Source organism: Protopterus annectens, chromosome 2.part2 (assembly GCF_019279795.1).
Source record: "Protopterus annectens isolate FY-2018-M chromosome 2.part2, PAN1.0, whole genome shotgun sequence".
In the NCBI taxonomy this organism is placed as follows: domain Eukaryota; kingdom Metazoa; phylum Chordata; order Ceratodontiformes; family Protopteridae; genus Protopterus; species Protopterus annectens.
The window spans coordinates 571,879,558-571,905,083 of record NC_056730.1 but is presented as its reverse complement, the minus strand read 5'-3'; positions in this window follow the sequence as shown (position 1 = coordinate 571,905,083).

Here is a 25,526-nt window from a genome sequence, read left to right as displayed (position 1 = left end):
TCAGTATGGAGAAAATCAATATATGTGCAGTAACAGAAACCTGGTTTAAGGTTCCAGAGAGCACCCCAGCACTAGCAGGCTATAACTCATACCATACTTTTTGGCCACAGAACCCGGACCGAAACACAAAAGGTGGGGGTGTATCCACATTCATCAAGGATACCCACACTTCCAGGTTAGTGGCACAGCACAATGCTTCAGAGGTCATCCATGTGCAACTAACAATGGGCAAAACTGCAATTCAAATTGCAGCTTGCTACAGATCACCCACCATGACCCAGGACCCCCATTCCACATTTCTGAAGACACTGGAAAATATGAAGGTCCTACCAAATGCCCTAATATTGGGTGATTTCAATTACCCAAACATTAACTGGGAGAACTACTCAAGTACTAACTCCCATGCCCAACGCTTCCTAGAATTTATAAACTCGAAAGCCCTGGATCAACTGATCAACACCCCCACCAGAGGAGACAACATATTGGACCTGATCATCACCAACATGGGCAACCGGTGTTCTACACTGGAGGTCAACCCCTCACTGGTTAGATCAGACCATAGACTAATCACTCTGGATATCCACATTCTGCCCCCACCCTAAATCAAGGAAATCATTGTGAAAAACGTTTCAAAAGCAAACTTCACATTACTTAAGACCGAGTTGGAAAGGTTCACAGCCTCCATGCTAAAGGACAATGCTGTCCAAGCTGCTGAATCCCTTACAAAGGCACTCTATGAGCACCTGCAAGAATGCATGGATCGTGCTATCCCAAGCAAAACCAAGGCTCACTCCTCCAAGAAAAGGAACCCAGTCTCGTGGACCCCTGCCATAAATAAGCTATACAATAATAGAAGTAAACTAGTACAGAAAAGAGTAATATCCCAAGAAGGAAAGACATCCCTGATCAGCATCAGCAAGAAACTACGATCCCCCATAAAATCATCCAAGGCTAGCTTCGAAAGAAAAATTGCCAAGGACTCCAAAGATAACCACAAAGTGTTCTTTAGTTATGTCAAGAACCTAAGTGGAAACTCTCAGATCTGCTCTGATCTGGTGCAGAATGGCACAAAATACACTGAACCGACTGATATTGCCAACATTCTGGCAGACAGGTTTAGTGCAAACTTCATCCCCCTCTCACCCTCTAAAGGGTCCATAACCATACCAGAAGAATGTAGAGCCCCAGCAATCACTAACACACAGGTGAAAACAGCCCTATCCAAAGCCAAAAACACAGCTTCAATGGGAACGGATGGTGTCCCAGGCTGTGTCTTACATGAGCTCCAAAATGAACTAACCCCTTACCTAAACACACTGTTCAATCTCTACAGGCTATGTACCCATTGAGTGGCACACAGCAACAGTTATCCTGCTCCACAAAGGTGGAGCCACAATGGACTCTGGGAACTATCGCCGTATAAGCCTGACTAGCCTGGTCTGCAAGGCTATGGAGTACATCATCATGGAACTCATTAACAGAGACATTGGGCACCTCCATACATTGGACCCTACCCAGTTTGGCTTCGTTAAGGGGAGATCATGCCTCCTAAACCTGTTGGACTTCTTTGAGACAGTTACCAAAGCTTTAGATGAGGGAAAGGAGGTCCACACAGCCTACCTAGACCTCACAAAGGCTTTCGACACCATTCCCCATTCTGGTATTATAGACAAGCTCACCAGCCTGAACATAAACCCCTATGTCATGAGATGGGTTGCCATTTGGCTCACAGATCGAACCCACACAGTGAGAGTTGCAGGCTCTTGGTCCGACTCTAAACTGGTTATAAGTGGCATTCCCCAGGGCTCAGTCCTGGGACCCCTCCTATTTGGTATATACTTCTCAGAGGTACATGCAAGCACAAGAGGACTATGGTTGACCAAGTTCTCAGATGACTGAAAACTGGGAGCCATAATTGACTCTCTGGCTGATACAGACATCCTCCAGAAGGGTCTCACTGAGATGGATACCTGGTGTCAAAATCATAACCTCAAGCTAAATGCCAAAAAGTGCATAGTCATCCCCTTTGGAAAAAACTAAGTACCTGTGAACTACCACATACGTGGTAGTCCCCTAAATACAGAAAATGTAATAAGGGATCTGGGGACCCAAGTAGATAGTAATCTCTCCTTTGATAATCATATTGCCAGGGTGGTTAGAAAATCCTTCTATGTGGCCCACCTAATCACAAAAAGTTTCACATATAGAACAAAAGAGGTTACTGTGCCCCTCTACTCATCACTCATCAGACCCATCATAGAGTACAATGCCCCATTTGGGATGTACCTTACAAGACACCTGCAACAGCTGGAAAGACCACAGAAGTACCTCACCAAGTGGATTACTGGCCTCAAACAGATGCCCTATGCAGCCCGACTGAAGAAACTCCAGCTGTACTCAGTTGCATACCACTTACTCAAAGGTGATCTCTGCCTGACATACAAGGCCGTGTCCAACCCAGAACTGATGGACATCCTCCACCTAAAAAAAAAAACAAATCCCCAAGAGCCACATGCTCTAGGGATCTAAACCTCACCACAATGATAAATAGAACATGCTGGAGGGATAGATTCCTGTCGCATAGACTCCCCATGCTTTGGAACAGGATTCCAATCTACATTGAGCAGAGCCCCTCACTAACACTCTTCAAGAGAAACCTTGACGAGTGGATGGGAAACAGAAAACTTACCCCGGTGATCACTGCAGTGGCTCTGCTGGACAGAGACACAGGGAACTAATCTAAGGGGGCGGCGAAAGCCAATGCATTCTGGCTAGGCTTATAGATGCCCTCGGGCAGATAGCCTAGTACTTACCTATGAACTTATGAACTTAATCCAAACGGGCATTTCAGGCTTAGTGTGGGAAAAACATAAATAGAATGATCAAGTTTCTTCAAGGGGGTTGCGAGATGGCATAATGGTTAAGGTGTTTACCTCACAAACACAAAGTACAGTGTTTGATTGTCACCTTTCAGAGACATAGCATAGGCTTAAAATGACCCACAAAGGCAGCTAGGCTATTACTTACCTATGAACCTATAATTCTAAATACACAGTAGGTATAGAAAATATTGTCACAGTTACAGCAGAACAAAAAACTGATATATGAGAGAGGAGGAAGATGGGCTGTAATGGGAAAATGTAGCAGAGGATTAGTATGTGGGGTTATTAGAAACTAAAGTAGTTAGTGTGAGATGGGGATGAAGTCCATGGAAGACTGCCAAGTACAAAATGGGGCCTAAGGTCAGACAGTTTCAACTAAGGCGTGTATTAAAGAAGCATTTACATATGGCATCTTTGAATAGGAGATTTTTAGATGATGAAGAAATTGATTTAAGATGGTGTGGTATGTTCTGCATGAGTCCCCCCCCCATGTGGTACCCTCCATATGAGAACCTCACATCTCCCTCACTAATAAATACTAACTTCACAGTCTTATAACCATGCAGGAAAAATAAAAGCATGGCACATAAACAGAAAAAAATGGATTTTTTTTTACTGCAAAATGCAATTGGGGTTTTAAAATTGAGTAAAGGAAATCAGAATTTATACTCATTTTACACACAGATGGTCTAGGCTTGCCAACTTTCCAAATGCACAATGTGCAACATTTTTTGCAGAAATGCATAATTTTGCAAGGCAATCCATACCCACAACCGGTGCAAAGAAATGGACTTCACTTTTTTGGCAAAATAAAAGGTTAATATTATATAATTTGGATTGTTTCAGTTATTTCACAGAATATTAAAGTGTTTAAGTTACAAAATAATTGTTTTATGCAACTGTTACAGGAAACTTGGGAAACACATTGTGTCCTAAAATTTCAGAACATTTGCTATATATATATATATATATATATATATATATATATATATATATATATATATATTCAAAATCTCTCATACCGGAGATTTTGAATAACCGCTTCTACTGTACACAAACACATACCTTCCTCCCCACACACAAACACAAGATCTGTCTTACATAAACCCCCCCCCACACTGATATATTCTAACAACGAGGTCACACTACATACAAAAACACACAAGACACCACTACACAAGCTACATTCTCCTCACACACACACATCACAGTAATAAAACACACTAACACATACCACAGCCCCTACCCAAAACCCTTAACATATAAGCACTTACCTAAATCCATAACCACAGCGAAACACCAGAAGCACTAATTCATAATCTCCAGTATGCGAGATTTTGAATTTCAAGCTTCTGAGTTTTCGTTCTTTCCAGGATTTGACTGTATGGGCGCGAAATACTGAAATTCGATATTTCAGTTTTTCGAGATTCTAAAGTGAATCCGTATATATATATATAAATATATATATATATATATGTAGAGAAATCTTACCTTTTCTGCCACGTGGTGTTTAGCCATCTTAATGGAGGGTCCTGAAGCTTCAGAGTATTTTCCGACTACCTCAACCCCCACAGTAAGTTCTGGAGCATGGCTTGGACCAATCTGCCTAACCAGTTTAAATTGCAGCCCAGGGTATATCTCATTCAGTCTCATCAGAGGAGTTTTTGTTGAAGGATTCATTTGGTTCTTTTCCTGTAAATGGAATGCTATGTTCTACAGAAATAAAATTGTTAATAGAACAATGTTATTGGAATTGTGCCATTTGACAATAGTTTAAATTATATGGTACAGCTTATGAAAACTCTGTGTGATTCAAGATCTATATATTTGTAAATAATGCAAACAGTTGTATTTTTTGTATGTGATTAAACAATTATTAGGAAAAAAGGAATCTTACAAACACCAGCAGTATAAGTCAGGACTAGTTACTAAGTTACAGTGTTGTACAGTAAGGTGTGCAAAGTGCCCCCTGCTACACACACACACACACACACACACACACACACACACACACACACACACGCACAGATGGATACACATACATCCACACTAGTAGCCAACAGGCAAATCACCCCTATTTGTCAGTTTTGTCAAATTTAATTGTCCTTTCAGTGAGCACTACTAGATTAGTTACTACCTAACCCAACTTCAGGGTATCATCCTAAATTCTTCACCCATAAATCTTCAGGGTCTGCTACAGTGATAACCGCTCAACTCCCAGAGTACTGTGCTGACCCTAGTCTTCTGCCCTCTGTCAACACAGGTCAGCAGTCTGCTATCATTAACTCATAGTTGATTACCAGGCTAATGACCACAGGTGGCATTTTTAAGCCTACCTATGCTTCCCAAGAATCAAACCCTGTACCTTGTGTCTTTAACATAAACACCTTAGCCATTATGACAAACCTCATTTCCTACCCCATCTGTGGCAAGTCTAATCAAATGAGGTGTTCTAAGTTAGTGTAGAATTTGCTGTATGATTACTAACTGTTCAGTGCTTCTCTCAACTGAAAGAATAACCTGTGAGAAATATAAATTTTTAGAAACATAGAGAGAAATCTCTCACATCAGCCCACTAATTGGTAAGCATCATATATCCACAACAGCAGTTACCACACACACTAAGTGCATAACTTGTGCTGAAACTGTAAGAACAAAATTACCAGCCTACTAGAACACACTAAGAGGTCTTACATACGGCAATGCCCAATTGTTTGACACTCACACATACTGCATATCTACACAGTTCACCCAACTATCACCAAGGAAGCAGGCCTAAACCGATAACGCCACCTGCCTACTAAATCTGCTTCCACATAGTTTGGTCAGTGGTGACTCTATAGTTAGTCACTCAGACTTCACAATCACCAGACTGGACAAGAACAGGGAGACTGTAAATTCTGTCCAGCGCCGGGATCCATGATGTCACAAGGGCCCTAAGATCCCTAATGTCAGGAGTTTGGCAGAATATCCCTGAAATAGCTTATATTTTTGCCCCGTCCAATGTAAAATTTATGATTTTCTAGTAAAATCACCGAGGATTTCTGTCACCCAATAATACCAGATGTTACAGTCCATACATCTTATTGTCCAAAGAATGCATATTGCTGCCAAAATCTGGAGTTGTATTAACTTCTTAAGTGACTTAGACCTAATACATCAACATTACGTAATACAAACACATGGTTCCCCTTCAAAATATCTAAAACCCATAACATCGAAACCATAACATCTAAAACCCAAAACATCTAAAACCCATAACATCGAATTTCATAACATCTAAAATGTGCATCACAACATCGAACACTACAAATCACATGAAAATAACATCCCCTCCACATATAACGACACCAAACTAAACACACTTTTTCCTACGTTTCTGCAGGGGGGGCAAGCCCCCCATAAATTAAATATAACAACTCCAAGATTGCACTACAGTGGGAAAAAGTAAATTTCCTAACCTCACTCTTTCACGATCGCCATAAAGAATGTACACAATGTCTGTATCACTTACCTGTATGGCCTAAAAACACATACAGATTGGCAAATTAAAGACTATATAAATAGTATAAATTCCTACACTATACAAATAATAACTATAGAAATAAAAACTACAACATCTCATAGTGATACCACAAGATTAACAGCTTAAACTATAACATTTACACATTTGATGATACACGATTCAATATTATACATTTTAGATGTTAGGAAATTCAATGTTATGGGTTTTAGATGTTATGGATTTTAGATGTTATGGTCTTGATATTTTGATTTTAGATGTTATGGGTTTTACATGTTTTGAACGGGAACAAAACACAAACACACCCACACACACACACACACACACACACACACACACACACACACACACACACACACAATCACACACACACATTGCATTTCCTGAGATTAAATTTCCATTTGTTTTAATGTCACACATATCTTTGATGCTGGCCTCTACCTGCCATCAGTTGGCTAGCCTATTAGACATCAGTCACAGACCTAAGGCAGGTATACATTTATTTTATCCACTGTTGACCAGGTTAGTCACACTAGGCCAGTGTTCCACTTTCAGGGGAGAGCAGCAGTAGTATTCAAAGGTTTATAGGTATATAATAGGCTAATGACCACTTGGGCCTTTATAAACCTAGCCATTCATCCTAACCATCTCCTGCAAGTTTTTTGAGCCTTAGAGGTTATTCGCCTCACAGTTAGACATTGCCTGTTCGATTCTCAGTTAGAGCATCTTCTGTGTGGCGACATGCGTGAACGGGCGTTCCTTCATTGAAGGTTGTGCGTTAGGCCCGTCAAGCCAGCACGTAAAACTCTACTGCCAATCATTAGCGGACCGGAGTTCCGCTGTGGTGACCCCTAACCAGGAAAAGCTGAAAGACACAAACAAACAAAGAGGTTATTTTAAAGGATATATGTAAGCCAGGGTATGACTTACAGACTGCCTGTTTCCCTTAGAGACATCGCTGCTATACCTTGGAGAATATCCAATTTCCCATCCACTGATGCAGGTTATGCTTGAATAGGGTTAGGGAAGAATTCTGTTTTACATGGATGTGAAGTCTGTTCCAGAGGAAGGGAATTCTCTGAGATGTATACTTGACCCACCAACATGTCCTACTTATGTAGCAAGCAAGGTTCAAGTCTCTAGATCAAGTAGTTCTGATGCTATTGGTTTTGGGAGTATACAAAATGTCCATTAGAGAGGGATCCAATGATGCATTGCATTCCAGGCACAGATTGCCCCCTCAGCAGTCTATATGAATGTGAGTATAGAGGATGGGCTTTGAGGTGTTCTGCATAAAACATGTTTTATTTCTTTTGTGAGTAACCTCTGTGAACATTCCAGTTGCTGCATGTACCTGGTCAGGTACATCCCGAAGGGATGTGGGACAAATACAGAGGAATAATGACCTCCTCGGATCTGGATATCATGCCTTTGCTTTTAAGTTGAGAAACAGAATGATTCCTTACTGCCCAGGTTACTATCACCTTATGTCTTCAAATATCTAGGTCCACTCTTAAGGGTGTGTTATCAGTGAGGTAGTTTCCTAGGGTGGCCAACTTCCCAAATGGCACTGTTATGCATTTCACGGCATTGAGGTTTAAGCTGTGGCTATGGCACCAGTCACTTGTCTGTGTAAGTCCTTCCTGTAGGATGTTAGTGACTTGGAGGGATTCTATGTCTGCTGCTAATCTGCAGTCATCAGCAAAGTTGGTCAGCCAGAGGCCTTTGACAATGGCTTTGACTTCTAAGAAATAAATGTCAAAAAGGAGTGATTTCAGCAAGAGCCACGAGGGACTCCACTAGTGACCCGCCTCATTAGGAGGGGATCTTCTGTATCATATCTTCCTAGGTCCTATCTGGAAGCCAGATGGCTATTCAGAGCATAACATAGGAGTTAATGCCTAATTTCATTAGTTTGTTTACAATACCTGAGTGCGGTATTGTATCAAATGCCTTAGCCAGGGCAAGGTAGGCAGTATACATTGCTTTGCCCTCATCCACTTCTTTGATGTTTTCAAAGATGTCCATCAGGTACAGTAGGTATAATCTGCCTTTAACGAAGCCAAACTGGGTTGGATCCATAGTGAGGGTGTCCTATGTCATTATTAACTATATCCATGATAATTCTTTCCATGGCTTTGCATATGAGATTAGTCATGTTTCGTTGATGGACTTTCTTTGTGCAGAGGGATGTCCACTGCAGTCTTCCATTCACATGGCACGAAACTTGTCTGGAAGCTATGGTTAAATATTGACTCCAGAGGTTCAGATATGTCATGGTTCAAGCAATTTTGGAGGTATCCTGGGATATTATCAGGGCCCATCAATACAGTATTCTTAGCCTTAGAGAGCATATTTAGACCTGCAATGGTAATTTGGGGGGTTATGTTTGATAATATTATTTGTGAGGCAGCCAAGGGAGAAAGGGGTAAAACTGGAACTGAATTTGTTAGCCAGCAGATGTGCTGTGTCTTCCACCTCCATTTAATTGTCTCCATTTACAATCAGTTTCTGTGCACTGGTGTGTTCTACCTTTGAGGTTTCAGACAGAGATAAAGAAAGCCTTGTGGTTATCTTTGGCCTGGTTGACTACCATTATCTTAAAATAGGCTTTGGTATACTTCATTTGTCCTGCTAGTTGCTCAGCCTGATTAGACAGTTTTTATCCTGCTGGGTGTTGCACTTCTCCGCTATGACTTTTTTCCTTTTGTTGTACAATCTGTTTATGTTTGGATTCCACCAGAGTGGTTTGCTTTTTTAAGTTTGTTCGGGACTGTTTCTGGTAGGCACATTCTGGCTCTATGCTTCCAGTTAACATGATTTTACAGGATTTTTATGTGGAATTCTGCAAAGACAGCTGTGTTCTCTGGGTTTGGAGGGGCTTGAAATTTGGTCAGGTAATCACTAAATAATAGGTAGTTTGCCTTAAAGTAGCTCCTGTTACTGGGTTTGTTGAGGGTCACAGCACTGATTTCTATTTTGAAGGAGACAGCATTATCGTCTGACTCTACTAGAAAGGACACTTGAGGGGAGATGCAGAGTTTACCCATATATGTGAGTGTCAGATCCAGTATATCTTCTGACTTAGTATAGGTCGCACCATTTACAATGAACTCCACACATAATTGTGGATTGCCATTTGAGATTGCGGACATAGCTAAAGAATGCCTTGTGGTTGTCGTTGGCCTGGGAGGCCAAATATAACTCTAACTTGGCTTTGGTAGACTTTTTTGTCATCTGAGTTGTTTGTTTAGTTTGATGAGATTGTTTATATCTTGCTAGGTGCTGCACCTCCTAATTTTTCTGTTATACAGTCCATAGATTTTGTGATTCCACCAGGGTGGTTTGTTTTTAAAGTTAGTTTTGTACTTCTTCCTGGTGGGTACAGTTGGCTCTATGCAGCTTTTAACATGCTTATACAGGGCTTCTGTGAGCAGTTCTGCATAGGCAGCAGTGTTCTCAGGGTTTATGGGGGCTTGAAATGTTGCCAGGTTATCACTTAATAGCAGGAAGTTAGCCTTAGAGTAGTTCCTGAATATTCCAGGTTTAGCTGGGAGGCCAGGTTTTATTTTTACTTCAAAGGAGACCATGTTGTGGTCTGACCTTACCAGGGAAAACATTGCAGTAGGGGATGTACAGCACTCTACAATATTAGTGAGGACCAGATCCGGTATGGTTGCACCATTGGTTGGTGTACTGACAACCTGATCCAAGGAGTTTGTGTTTACAAAATCCAGAAACCTCTGTGCCTGTTCATTTGGTGTCATATTGGATTCCCAGTTAATAGTGAGGTAATTAAACTTGCCTATGAATATGGTATTGGGTTGGATGATGAGAGTTTCCAATAAATTTAAATACATGGTATGGGTTTCCCCGTTAATAGAGTGGCAGCTATAGCTTGCAAGGAAGTGGTATTGGATTTTGCCTATGGCGATTTGAATGTGGAACAGCTCAACTGCATTGTCCTGTTTGACCAGCCTTGAGGTATCTTTATTTTTGATGTAAATAAAAGGCACTGACACCTTTAGTCCCTAACTAGGTTGTCTAAATGTGTGGAAGCCATTATAACCTTGCACTGCTGGTATGCTCTCCGCAGCTTTAAACCGTGTCTGAATGACCACACAGACATCAGCAATCTCTAAGGTGAAGAGAGCTTCTAGGCAGTGGAGTTTTTTGTTTAGCCTCCTAGCATTCAGCAGTAATACCTTTAGATTTTCTTGGTTTTGATTTGCTATGTCATAAGTACTTTCAGTTTGGCATTGCCTAAAATAAGGCACTATGGGGTAAGACAATGTTTTAGCTAATATTTGAAAGCTTAGAGGGCAGAGGTGCAGACCATCCCTTGCAAAGCAGTGTGGTCTGTTGACAATCTCCTTCCATGCTGACAAATATTGCACCCCAAATCCAGAATAGTTCAGTATATCCAACAAGGTTTCAGGCACAAAAAGTCAGATTCTCTTGTAGATAAAATTCTTCTTTAATAAAACACCAGAATAATCACAGGATAAGTGCTTTCACAACAATGCTTCATCAGATCCTACTACAAAAAACTGGGAAAAGTAACTAGGTATTTAAAAAAACTGTATCCAATCACATACATACTCATTAATGATGTAATGGTCTAGTTCTGAGTGCTGGTTTTAAAGCTATAGTGTAATTAAGACCAGGAGGTCTATGTGCCTGCAGAGCTGCTATCCAATTCATCTCCTTATATTCCACTTTGTTGTTCAAATCACCTCCTCTAAGGTTATTATGAACAATCTCTACCACTGTAAACTTAAAAGAATGGCCCTCATTATCCTTAATATGTTTATAGAGAGCATTTAAATGCCTTTTGTTCCTGATAACCCCCAAGTGTTGCAGAACCCTCTCTTTAAGCTTCTGAATGGTCTTCCCTATGTAGAAAGATGTACAATCTACACATGTAGCTAAATACATTAAGTTCTCAGTCCAACAGTTCGCATATAAGCAAAATTCATATATCTGTAACAGGGTGTTTAAACTGTCTATTCCCTGACATGAAACTGCAAGCTTTACAGCTCCTACAGGGAAAAGTGCCCTCTCTTATATTCAACCTAGTTTGTTCACAGTGGGGCTTATAACACAGCTCCCTTTTCAGCGTGATGTTATCTTTAAAAATAACTTTAGGCTTACCACCCACAAGTTCATTCATCCTATCATCTATTTTTAATATAGACCAATTATTTCTAACCACATTACATATAGATTGTATATTACTACTATACTTTAATGCATAACCACACCTAGGTTTATTTAAATTCCCTTTCTTTTCATACCTCCTATCACTTTTGAAATAAGGTTTCCCCTCTGTACCTCTCAGGGCATGTACCTCTTGTTGTCTATTATTCAACTCACTTATGGCATATCCCCTCTGTCTAAATTCTTCACTTAATGTATCTACAGCTACCTCATAGTCCATTGTATTTGTGTGTAATCTCGATACATGTAAAAAGTGACTCTAGAATGTTACCAAAAATTCTGTTGAGGTGCATACTATGCCTACTTAATAGGTTATTTTTTCTACATTCTTTACGAAACATAAGGGAGTCACAGCTTCCATCATCATTAAGTTTAACAGTAGTATCTAAAAAATCTATTTTCTCATGTGAACTATGTAGTGTAAATTTAAAGCATATGCTGTTATTCTCCATATATCTGATGAATTATTTCAGTGAATCTACATCACCCCCCCCATAAAATAAAAATATCGTCAATAAAGCACTTATAATATAATAAGTTAGCCTTATATAAATGTTCAGTAAAAATTACATTGTCCTCCCACTCTGCTAATACAAGGTTGGCATAACTGTTAGCGCAGGGCGTGCACATAGCCATACCCTGCTGCTGCCAGTATATGCCTTCCCCAAACACAAACACATTATATTTCAAAATCAATTCAACTAAAGTACAAATAACTTGTATTTGCATGTTAGTTAAAGCATAATACTTTGTTAAGAAGCTTCTAATCGATCCAAAACCGTACTCACTGGGTATAATGGTGAACAATGTATTAATATCCAGTGTAGCAAACACAACATTTTCTTCCTTCAAATCAAGATTATTAATACAATCTCCTAATGGATGTAGGAACATCTCTGTATCCTTCAACACTGCTGGAACTTTATCTAAAAAAACTTTTTAATTCCCTTTCCACAAAAATAGATAAGGGTTCTGTAACCTCACCCTTTACCAGCCACCACAGGTCTCATTGGTGGTTTGGTAAGTGTTTTGTGTATTTTGGTTAGTCCATTCAGTGTTGGTATAATGGGATGTTCCACCTTCAAAAATTCATATAGATCCTGTCCAATCATATTACTTAAAAACATATCTTCCAAAATCATCCTTACTTCACTAATAAACCTATTAACCTGTTGTCTGGTAACTAATAAATAAGTATTACTGTCACTAAGCATATCTAACATACTGTTAATGTAATCATTATAATTCATAACAACAGTGGCACCACCTTTATCGGCAGGGTGTATAGAGATATCAGAATTAGCTTTCAGTTCTTTTAAAGCAGCATTCTCTTCATGAGTCATATTATAAAAAGTTTTGTCAAACTTTCCTGTGGTAAAAAGTTCATTTAAGCCCCTCTCGCACACCTTCACAAATGGCAATTGTGGGTTAAATAAACTAGGTTTTCTCAAAGGTACCTGTACATCCGAAGGTTCTTCATTATCAAACATCATTTTTAATGCCACATTCCTGGCAGACTTACGTAGGTCTATTAAGACTTACTCCAACCGTGAACACCTAGCAGGTACAAAAGAAAGTCCCTTATTCAATACCTGCAATTGCAAGCCAGTCAATGATACAGATGAAAGGTTGTATACTAGTATCTGCATTGTTTCTGCCAATTCTCCACTGTCCTTCTCTCCCCGATGGTCTGCGCCTCTTTCTCCCTCGACTGGGAGACCGAGTTATTTCTTTGGAGCCCAATAGTTTCAATGGTGCTGGAAGCATGGTGATAAATGTTGGAAAACCCGAGGTCAATGCTACTTGCTGCTCCACTAACCCTTGCTCTCGCTCCTTTCCTATTCCACTGCTCAGTGCCTTGTGATGTCACTTCCTTATCGCCATTGCTTGTATCTATGGAAACCAGCACTCAAAGCTAGACCATTACATCATTAATGAGTATGTATGTGATCTGATACAGGTTCTTTAAATACCTAGTTACTTTTTCCTGTTTTTTGTAGTAGGATCTGATGAAGCATTGTTGCGAAAGTGCTTATCCTGTGATTATTCTGGTGTTTTATTAAAGAAGAGTTTATCTACAAGAGAATCTGACTTTTTATGGATACACTGAACTACTGTGGATTTGTGATTATTTTGGTTGCAGTGAATCCTTCATTGGACTGGCAATCTTGGTTGCTGTTTTTGATTTTCCATACAACGAAACATGGCAGAAGGCAATAATTCTGAATCAACCAATGCAAATGGAACTGTAGCTAAGGGTCTATTTGAATGGCTTGTATATGTGGAGAAGAACCCACTTCTCACTACAGCTTTAATTAATTCAACAGGTACGAGTGACACTGTAAATGATGATATTGATATGGACAGTTTTCAAATGACTTTGAAAGAACTAGAAAATACATTATACAACCTTAAAGGAGTGAAATGGCAATGCTTACACTTTGAAGCCTGCCTCTTTCACAAGGTTGTGCCTAGAGGGTTAAGGGTGTTACGGATGCCAACTTATGGGGATACATTCCCAGAATTTTTGAGAAAATGACAAGCCATGAACTTAGAACTGAGCTTTAATTACTTACAGCTTATGAATGAGTATTTTGCTCTGAGTGAGAAAGAATTGTTGGATAAAGTAGTGTTATTAAGGCAAGAATTGACATCTAAGTCCAAGGGGGCCATAGTAGATGAAAGAATTGAGAATGTTTACATCAGTATTGCAGCTTATGAAGAACGCCTTTCCTTAAATAAGAAAAAGAAATTGGAAAGAGATCTAACTGACTTTAAAAATGGCCATATATTTGTATGGCCCCGTATCAATGCCTATAATAACAGTAATGAAGTAGATCAAAGTAATTCCAACATTGAGAATGAAGAACGGATAGGAGACCATTTGTCAGCTCCATATGAATGTATAGGAAGTGGAGGCGTTTCCATAGACACAAGCAATAGTGATAAGGAAGTGACATCACAAGGTGCAAAACAGCAGAATAGGGAAGGAGTGAGACCTAAGATCATGGTGCATGAGCAAGGGTTAGCGGAGCAGCAAGTAGCATCGACCTCAAGTTTTCCAGCATTTATCACCATGCTTCCTGCACCATTGAAACTATTGGGCTCCAAAGAAATAACTCGGTCTCCCAGTCGAGGGAGAAAGAGGTGCAGACCATTGGGGAGAGAAGGACAGCGGAGAATTGGCAGAAACAACGCAGCCGCTAGTATGCAACCTTTTGTCTGTATCATTGACTGACTTGCAATTGCAGGTATTGAATAAGGGACATTCTTTTGTACCTGCTAGGAGTTCACAGTTGGAGGAAGTCCTAATAGACCTATGTAAGTTTGCCAGGAATGTGGCATTAAAAATGATGTTTGATAATGAAGAACCTTCAGATGTACAGGTACCTTTGAGAAAACCTAGTTTATTTAACCCACAATTGCCAGCCAATGTAGATGCATTTGTGAAGGTGTGCGAATGGGACTTGTATGAACTTTTTACCACAGGCAGGTTTGACAAAACTTTTTATAATATGACTCATGAAGAGAATGCTGCTTTAAAAGAACTCAAAGCTAATTCTGATATCTCTATACACCCTGCCAATAAAGGTGGTGACACTGTTGTTATGAATTATAATGATTACATTAACAGTATGTTAGATATGCTTAGTGACAGTAATGCTTATTTATTAGTTACCAGACAACAGGTTAATAGGTTTATTAGTGAAGTAAGGATGATTTTGGATGATATGTTTTTAAGTAATATGATTGGACAGGATCTATATGAATTTATGAAGGTGGAACATCCCATTATACCAACACTGAATGGACTGCCCAAAATACACAAAACACTTACCAAACCACCAATGAGACCTGTGGTGGCTGGTAAAGGGTGGGGTTACAGAGCCCTTATCTATTATTGTGGAAAGGGAATTAAAAGGTTTTTTAGATAAAGCTCCAGCAGTGTTGAAGGATACAGAGATGTTCCTACAACCATTAGGAGATTGTATTAATAATCTTGACTTGAAGGAAGAAAATGTCATTTGCTACATTGAATATTAATACATTGTTTACCATTATACCCAATGAGTACGGGGTTGAATCAATTAGAAGCTTCTTAACAAAGTTTCATGTTTTAACTAATATGGAAATACAAGTTATTTGTACTTTAATTGAATTGATTTTGAAATATAATGTGTTTGTGTTTGGGGAAGGCATATACTGGCAGCTGCCGGGTGTGGCTATGGGCACACCCAGCGCTAACAGTTATGCCAACCTTGTATTAGTAGAGTGGGAGGACAATGTAATTTTTACTGAACATTTATATACGGCTAACTTATTATATTATAAGCGCTTTGCTGATGATATTATTATTTTATGGGGGGGGTGATGTAGATTCACTGAAAGAATTCGTCAGATATAAGGAGAATAACAGCATATGCTTTAAATTTACACTACATAGTTCACATGAGAAAATAGATTTTTTAGATACTACTGTTAAACTTAATGATGATGGAAGCTGCGACTCCCTTATGTTCCGTAAAGAATGTAGAAAAAATAACCTATTAAGTAGGCATAGTATGCACCTCAACAGAATTTTTGGTAACATTCTAAAGAGTCAGTTTTTACATGTATCGAGATTGCACACAAATGCAATGGACTATGAGGTAGCTGTAGATACATTAAGTGAAGAATTTAGACAGTGGGGATATGCCATAAGTGAGTTGAATAATAGACAACAAGAGGTACATGCCCTGAGAGGTACAGAGGGGAAACCTTATTTCAAAAGTGATATGAGGTATGAAAAGAAAGGGAATTTAAATAAACCTAGGTGTGGTTTTGCATTAAAGTATAGTAGTAATATACAATCTATATGTAATGTGGTTAGAAATAACTGGTCTATATTAAAAATAGATGATAGGATGAATGAACTGGTGGGTGCTAAGCCTAAATTTATTTTTAAAAATAACATCTCGCTGAAAAGGGAGCTGTGTTATAAGCCCCACTCTGAACAAACTAAGTTGAATATAAGAGAGGGCACTTTTCCCTGTAGGAGCTGTAAAGCTTGCAGTTTCATGTCAGGGGATAGACAGTTTAAACACCCTGTTACAGATAAGCTATATGAATTTTGCTTATATGCGAACTGTCGGACTGAGAACTTAGTGTATTTAGCTACATGTGTAGATTGCACATCTTTCTACATAGAGAAGACCATTCAGAAGCTTAAAGAGAGGGTTCTGCAACACTTAGGGGTTATCAGGAACAAAAGGCATTTAAATGCACTCTATAAACATATTAAGGATAATGAGGGCCATTCTTTTAAGTTTACAGTGGTAGAGATTGTTCATAAAAACCTTAGAGGAGGTTATTTGAACAACAAAGTGGAATATAAGGAGATTAATTGGATAGCAGCTTTGCAGGCACATAGACCTCCTGGTCTTAATTACACTATACCTTTAAAACCAGCACTCATAACTAGACCATTACATAATTAATGAGTATGCATGCGATTAGATACAGGTTCTTTAAATACCTAGTTACTTTTTACTGTTTTTGTAGTAGGATCTGATGAAGCATTGTTGCGAAAGCACTTATCCTGTGATTATTCTGGTGTTTTATTAAAGAAGAGTTTATCTACAAGAGAATCTGACTTTTTATGCCTGAAACCTTGTTGGATATACTGAACTACTGTGGATTTGTGATTATTTTGGTTGTAGTGAATCCTTTGTTCGTTGGACTGATAATCTTGGTTGCAAATATTGCAGCCCCTTAGAATGACACCAGAAACTAAGCCAATTATTAAAGTCAGTCATCTTTTGTTCATTTTGTGACATCATCCTTGGAGAAGGTAAAATGCTGCTCAGTGGTAATCTCATACCAGCCTGAGACACATATTCCAAGATCTCCATGATGTCTCTCTCTTGTCATGTAGTCAAGGGAGGTACGCCTTAGGTCATTTACTCCCACATGGACTATGAGTGAGTTATATTGGTATCAGTGTGTGTAATATGGTGGATCCTAGCCCTGATAAGCAACTGACCATGACTTTCTCCTTACTCAGCCTGGTGAGAGGGACATCAGTGTGTCTCACAATGGAGTCTCCACTGAGCAGAATGTTGGATTGTGTGGTGGCTTGCCTTATAGGCTTAGAAGTAGAGGCTCCATGCAATGTGGCTCTATGTGTTGATGTAGCTGTTTTGAAGGAGTGCATCTAGGGCTGGTGAGGGTATTTGTTATGTCTACTTCATCTAGGAGGTCTTTGGGGTTTAGGAAGGTTGTATTTAAATGCCTTAGCATATGTGGGTCTATATGTCTGCTTTGACTTGTGTGTGATGGGTGCAGCATGTATACTACTGACAACCTTATTGACATTAGGAGTACTTTTATGTGAGAGCTTTACCACTAGTGACATTGTGTAAATAAATATCTCACATACCATATCTGTTTGTTTGAGAATTAATTGGTTGTTAGTAAACATGAGGCAATGTCTACATTGCCTCAGGATGCCCATATCCATCAAGCTGGTAATGAAGATAGTGGGGAAGTTCATATCCATAGCAACAGACCTTTTTTATTGATTAGACAGTTGAGTGAGACTATAAAGCAATGTCAGGAGTGTCCAGTGTGCAACTCTGGGGACAGTACTTGTCACTGCAAACTAGTTGTCCTGTGTGCAACTAGCTATCTGTAAAATTTCAATTGTGTTTTTACAGGAAAAATGTCACTCAAGGTGTCTGTGTCTTTACAGGGCATCGCCAAACAGTTGAGGGGAAACTAATACATAGACCCTGAAAATTTAAGGATGAAGTATTGGAAACTTTTTGGAAACAAATCAAGCAATACTTCCTGAGAACAAAGGATTAGCTTGTCTAGAATGATGAAAACTGGGAAGTGACATGAATGACTACTGCCTGGCTATTACTAGTGCTGGTCTCACCACTCTGCTGGGATACAATGCTGCTCTGCTTCTTCCCTCACCAGATGCAAGCCATTAGCACCAATCCCAAGATGAGAAGCAGGCCACATCCTCCTTGGTGATCCACAGTCTTTTCCCAGATGATCCAAGGGTCTGTAGAATTGTTGTAGTCTTTTTCTGGTAGACTCCTTGAGTAGAAATCAGACCAGTCTGGAATGCCAAGCACAGGCACTCACTGCCCAACTAGAAACAATCAGGAATCAATGCAGTCTGCGCATTCTCTCACCAGGAGTAGAATATAAGCACAAATTCCAAGCTGTCACCTGTGAAGCATTTATTAGGCTTTCTGGTGATCTGCATTCTCCAGAAAATAATGTCCCTGTGCACCTTCACCCACTAGGCAAAAACATAAGCACTAATACCAAAATGCCTACTGAGAGGCAAAATGTGTTAATCAAAATGTGGGCTCTCCAATAACTGGTGGTCTTAATAGATGTTTAATGGTAATATGAAAAAATGGATTAATATCTTAAGCAGTGTAGTGTGCACTAAGCAGTTAGATTTGAAAAAGGGTAACTTACGCTTTAGCTGTCTAAGTGGAGAGCCTCTAATTGTAAAAGAGCAAGACACTGAAAGGGAGTGGTCACTTTTGTATTCTGGTTCTATGGAATACAGTGGGATGGCCAATAAATTTAAATAGTTGAAGGGAAGTGATTTCACAAAATGATAATTTTGTGCTTACAACAGCCAGTGAAAGGGAGAGGGAAGGAGATGTGTGGTCAAATTAACATAAGGGATAGGCAACTAGAAAGAAAGCTGTGTTTAGAAACATAACAGCAACAGGGTGGGGAGAGTGCAAAACATTTTAAAAATATCTGTCTGACTCACAAGAGACATAGCCGCAATCTCTTTCCAAGTTTGAATATGCAATTAAAAGCGGAGTACAAGTTGATCAGAGTGTAAAGAAAACAAATCACAGTATACAAAATAGAAGACAGGAATAAAGTAATAGAAGCAAAAGCTAACTTTTCCCTCACAGCAACTTTTGGCAGAGTCTGAGTGAGATTTTCCAGTAAAGCTTTGAAATATTTTATTTTACCCATTAAATAGAAAGTTTATTTTCTAGCTCCAGCCCCTCAGTTCACAGATAATTAACCTTAATTGACCTGTTCTAACTTCTGTGTGACTCCTTAACTGACTTGTTCTAATTTCCGTGTGACTCACAAGAAACACAGCTGTGGTATCTTTCAAGTTTTAATATGGAATTAAAAGCAGAATACAAGTAAAATACAGTGTAAGGAAAACAAATCACAACATACAAAATAGTAGAAGGCAATAATTAATATAAAATACAAGGAAGCAAATGCAAACTGCCCTTTCCCTCACAGCAAGCTGGGGCTGCAGCCAACTGGCACAGAGTGTCAGGTGTAGTGTCTGATACAAGAATGCCAAAGAAACTGAAAAGTAAGGGGTATAAAACAATGGTGCAGGCATTAGTACGTTACAGTGCAGAAACCTGGACAGTAAAGGCAGAGCAGCTGAGAAAGTTAGAGGTGATGGAAATGAAGTGTCTGAGGTAAGTGGTATGATGCACATTATGGGACCGATGAAGAAATAAGGTTATAAGAGCAGAAGCCAAAGTGTCTCCAATTGCACAGAAGGTCAAAGCGAACAGATTACGGTGGTTCAGGCACATGTGTAGAAAAGGAGATTACAATCTGCTGAAAATTATTTGGGACAGATAGGAAGAAGGGAAAAGGAAACATGAACTTCCAGTAAAGAGGTGGATGGATTTTGTGGGAGAAGACCAGCTGCAGTCAGGCATGACTGAAGAAGAAGGTAGCAGAGTGACTTTAATTCCAGAGAGATGTTGACATTCGGCACCAAACTCCTGTAGAAAGCAGGAAAAAGGGGGCTGATGATAATGTTGATGTGTCAGCTGTTATATGCTCAAAATACCTAATGCTATCAGACTGGCTACATAAGATTCCATAATGGTCAGTGCAGCCAAAGGAGTATGAGAAAACAGGATAGTGTAATAACCCTATGCTTGGTATAAAACAGAAGGGTACAATGGATTGAACTAGAAAACGGTGATAATCTCCAATCCAGTAAAGGGTGGAAGACCACAAAATGTAACTATAGTAGGAACAAGTAACAATGTACCATCAGCAATCATAAATGGCAAGATGAAATGCAATCAACAGATGAAATAATAGGTTAATTTGGTCTCTACCTAAATTAATCCAAGTGCAAATAGTATAAACAAATAGATCCAACAGTAAAGCTAAGAGATGTGATGCAGTAACAGCAGAGCAATCAGAACAAGTAACGACTCTTTATCATATTATGTAATCCAATACTGTGTAGTACAGAAAAGTATTATAGGGAAGCAGCTTTAAATGCAGCAATCAGTAACATGTAAAAATAGTATATCAAATGGTGTATTCCAATACTCGTTAGGGAAGTACTGTAGACCATAAGCTTTAAATGCAGCAGTCAGTAACAAGTAACAATAGTATATCAGATGATGTAAGCCAATACTCTGTAGAGAAGTACTGTGGAGCAGTAGCTTTAAATGCATACAGTACAATCAGAAACAAGCAGCAGTGTGTCAAAACCAGTGATCAAAAAGTACAATCAATAACTGAGATAATAAGTTAACCTGGTTTCTATATACCAAGTATAAATAACTGGCAAAGATGCATAATTACTTTAAATAGTACCAGCAAAAGTGCAGTATTACCTTTGGTACTGCCAGTAATGAACACTAATGCAACAGCAACAAGGCATAATAGTACAAAGTAATAATATTACTGAGAGCAGAACAGAACTACACAGGTTAAGCAAAGATCAAAAGCTAAAGTTTTTTCTTTACAGTAATGTTTAAAATGCAGAGTGGGAACTGGATAAAGAAATATCACATATAAGGGGGAAATTCATAAGTCCCACCATAGGAGAGTTCTGGAAAATTCTCAGAGGCAATCTCTTATGTGGTCAGCTATCAGAAGTAATCTCTTCTATTTACCCTATTGCCATCTGAATGCATAGATTATCATGTGGAAAGCTCCCAGTGGTTATGTTACACAGTACTGTACCTAAAAATTAATTAGAAATGCATTTTCATACGTTCATAGGTGTTTACTAGGGTAATTACCACAAGCGTCTTTTTAAGCCTAATCATGCATCCCAAATCTCTGACAAGTTCAGGTACCCTTGATAAGTGTAAGCAGGTGCTTGGGAGATGAAAGATTTACAAGGAAGGGCCTGGGAGATGAACTGTTTAAATGCTGCCTGTGTCTATTAGAGACATATGTACCAAGCCAGGGGTGAATTTCCTGTTCCCCACCCAATTGTCCAAGTTACACTTTAATTGGATTAGGAAGAACTCTGCTTCACATGGTTGGGGAGCCAGTTCCAGAGATGGGATAGTCTCTGGGATACACACCTGTCTATGAAACAGGTCCTATTTAGATCACAGGCAAGGTTTAAGTCTTTAGAATGGGTAATTCTATTGTTGTTTGTTTTGCGGATATGCAGGAGGTCCATCAGACTGAGGTCAAATAATGCTCTGTATGCCAGGCATAGATCTCCCCTCAACAGCCTGTAGAAGACAGAATATATGGGTAGGGTCTTGAGGCAGTCTGCATAGGACATGTTATTTACACCCTCTATTGTTTTAATGAGGAACCTCTGTGGATGTTCCAATTATTGAATATGCCTTGTTAGTTACATACCAAAGGGAACACTGTACACAATGATAGGTCTGATGAATGCCGAATACAGTGGAACAATGACTTCCTTGGACCTAGCTGCCATAACTTTGTTTATAAGCTGTGTAACATATAATGACTTCCTCACTACTGTAGAAACACGATAGTCAAAGGCTAAAGTACTGTCTATGTATGCCCCTAAGTCCCTGACTTCTGGGTAAACTCTAGGGGGTGTGTAGTCAATATGATAGTTACTAGGGGTGGATAACTTTCCACAGGATACTATTATGCATTTCTTGGCATTTAGTTCATAGCTTTTAGGTGTTTACTAGGCTAACGACCACAAGGGCCTTTTTAAGCCTAGTCATCCATCCCAAATCTCTGACAGGTTCTGGTATCCTTGATAAGTGTAAATAGGAGCCAGGGAGATGAACCATTTACAGGTTGCCTATGTCCATTAGAGACATAGGTGCCAAGCCAGGGATGAATATTCTGTTCCTCATCTAATTGTACAAGTTACACTTCAGTTGGGTTATGGAGGAACTATGCTTCACAAGGATGGGGAGCCTGTTCCAGAGATGGGATAGTTTCTAGGATACATACTTGTCTCTCCAGCAGGTCCTATTTATATCATAAGGAAGGTTTACATCTTTATAACAGGTAATTCTGGTCCAGTTTGTTTTGCTGATATGCAAGAGATCAATCAGAGGGGGTCTGACAATACCCTGGATATCAGGAATTGATCTCCCTTCAACAACCAGTAGGAGACAGAATATAGGGTTAGAGCCTTGAGGCAGTCTGCAGAGGACAGTTTTAATTACTCAATGTATTCTTTTAGTGAGGAACCTCTGTGGAAGTTCCATTTGTTGTAAATGCCAGGTTAGGTACATACCAAAGGGGGATTGTACTCAGTGATAGGTCTGATGAATGCCAAATACAGTGGAACAATGACTTGCTTGGACCTAGATGCCTTAGCTTTGTTTATACACTGCACAGCACAGAATGATTTCCTCACTAATGTAGACACGTGATGGTTGAAGGCAAGATTACTGTCTATGTGTGTCCCTAAGTCTCTGACTACTGGGTCAACTCTAAGGGGTGTGTTTTCAATATGATAGAGTACCCTAGGCCTTAAACACATGTCTTACATGGACAGACTAAAAAAACTCCAGCTATTCTCTGTCTCATATCATCTACTAAGAGGCGATCTCTGCTTGACTTGCAAAGCCATGTCTGACCCAGCTCTGTTAGAAATGCTACATCTAAAGAAATCCCCAATCCCTCTGTACCACACACTCCAGAGACTTCACCCTCATTACCACACTCAACAGAAAATGCTGGAGGGGCAGGTTCATAACCCAGAGACTGCCCATGCTCTGGAATAAACTTCCCATACATGGCAAGCTGAGCACTTCACTGGCCCTCTTCAAGAGAAATCTTGATGAGGGATGGGAAATAGAAAGTTCACCCTGGGATCACTCCAGTGCCTCTACTTGATAGAGGCACTGGGAACTAATGTTGGGCGGCATGATGCCAGGGCACTTCTATGGGCTAGACTTATAAAGGCTCCAGGGCCATTAGCCTAGTACACACCTATTTACCTATGAACCTGTGATAGTTACCAGGGGTGGATGACTTCCTGAAGGATACTATTATGCATTTCCTGGCATTTAGTTTTAGTCCAGGGCTCTGATACCAGTTGTTTGTCTGTGTCAGCCCTTCTTGGAGAACATTTGTGTCAGTGTGGGATTGAACGACTGCTCCTACTTTGCAATCATCTGAAAACTTAGTCAGACAGAGGCCACTGACATTGGCCTTGACTTCAGAGCAATAAATACCAAAAAGGAGTGGTCCAAGGACCAATCCCTGAAGGAGTCCACTTGTGGCTGGCCTCTTTCTAGAGGGAGACTAACCAATTCTAACTTCCTGTGTCCTGTCTTGTGTGCCATTTGGATATCCATTGGATGTGATAGGGGTTTATACCTATTCTCTTGGGTTTGTCAACAATGCCTGAGTGGGATACTGTGTCAAATAACTTGGCCAGGTCAAGGTAGGGAGTGCAAGCCATTGTGCCGTCATCCATTGATTTGGTGACCTTCTCATAGAATTCCACTGGGTTGAGTAGGCATGACCTGCCCTTGATAAATCCAAATTGGGTTGGGTCCAGTGCCTGTAGATTTATCATTACTGATCATTTCCATGATAATTCTTTCCATGGCTTTACATATGCAACTAGTGAAATGTATGGGTCTGTAGTTTCCAGTGTCTGTAGATGGCTCATCTTTGGGCAGAGGGATGACTGTTGCTGCTTTCCATTCATGAGACATGAAGCCTGTTTGGAGGCTACAGTTAAATGGCAATTCCAGATGGACTGATAAGTCATGTGTCATGCTATTTAGAAGTTATCCTGGGATATTGTCTGGGCCACATGTAAATGCAGAATGTTAAGTGATAACTATTCTTCATAAAAACTATTCTACATAAACAACATTTGTTGTTACTGCTACTTGTTCAACATATAGTGAAACAAATTATGTAGGAAACACAATTTCAGGTTATGGCTAAGCACTTTACAATTATAAAGCTTAATAAAATAAATGGACAGCAAAACATTTCCAGGCAAGGAGCTATCATCACTCCAATCCATACTTCTCCTATGTACATTAGAAGCCCAACTATTTGGACAGGTGTTGCTATATAGTGCAGGACTGTACTCTCAGAGACATCTACATTTTAACTTTCCCATATTCTGTCTACAGGAGCCCCTTTTCACCCCTCCTGTAGAAGTTTGGGTGAAACCAGGTGAGTTAGTGACTGTCGTGATGCAGACCAAGTCAGAACCCTGTTATGACAACCCAGTGGCCATCAGAACCACATACTGCCATTTTCCTGCTTCTGCCACAAGTATACAATTTACCTTCCTGATGCTGTCAGCTTTATCTTACCTGATGACCTACCTGGTGGTTATCCAACTGTTGCATCAGATATTCCATTCCCTGCAGCATGCCTTACATTCCCAAGCATCTCCAGCTTTGGCAGCCCAGATACCTCCCTTCTTGAAATAGGTGCAGGATCTAGTCCCAGGCATTTCTTCTGAGAAGCACAATGGCCCATTGGTTAAGATAGCTGCCTGACAGGTCCAGGGTCTAGAGAATCATTTCTAACATGTAGTTATTTTCTGTGTGGAATGTGCAAGTCTGATATGTATTTGTGTGGGATTTCATACAGTACTACAGTTTCTCTCCCCATTCCATAAATATGATGACATAAATATGTATGTAGCAATGTAT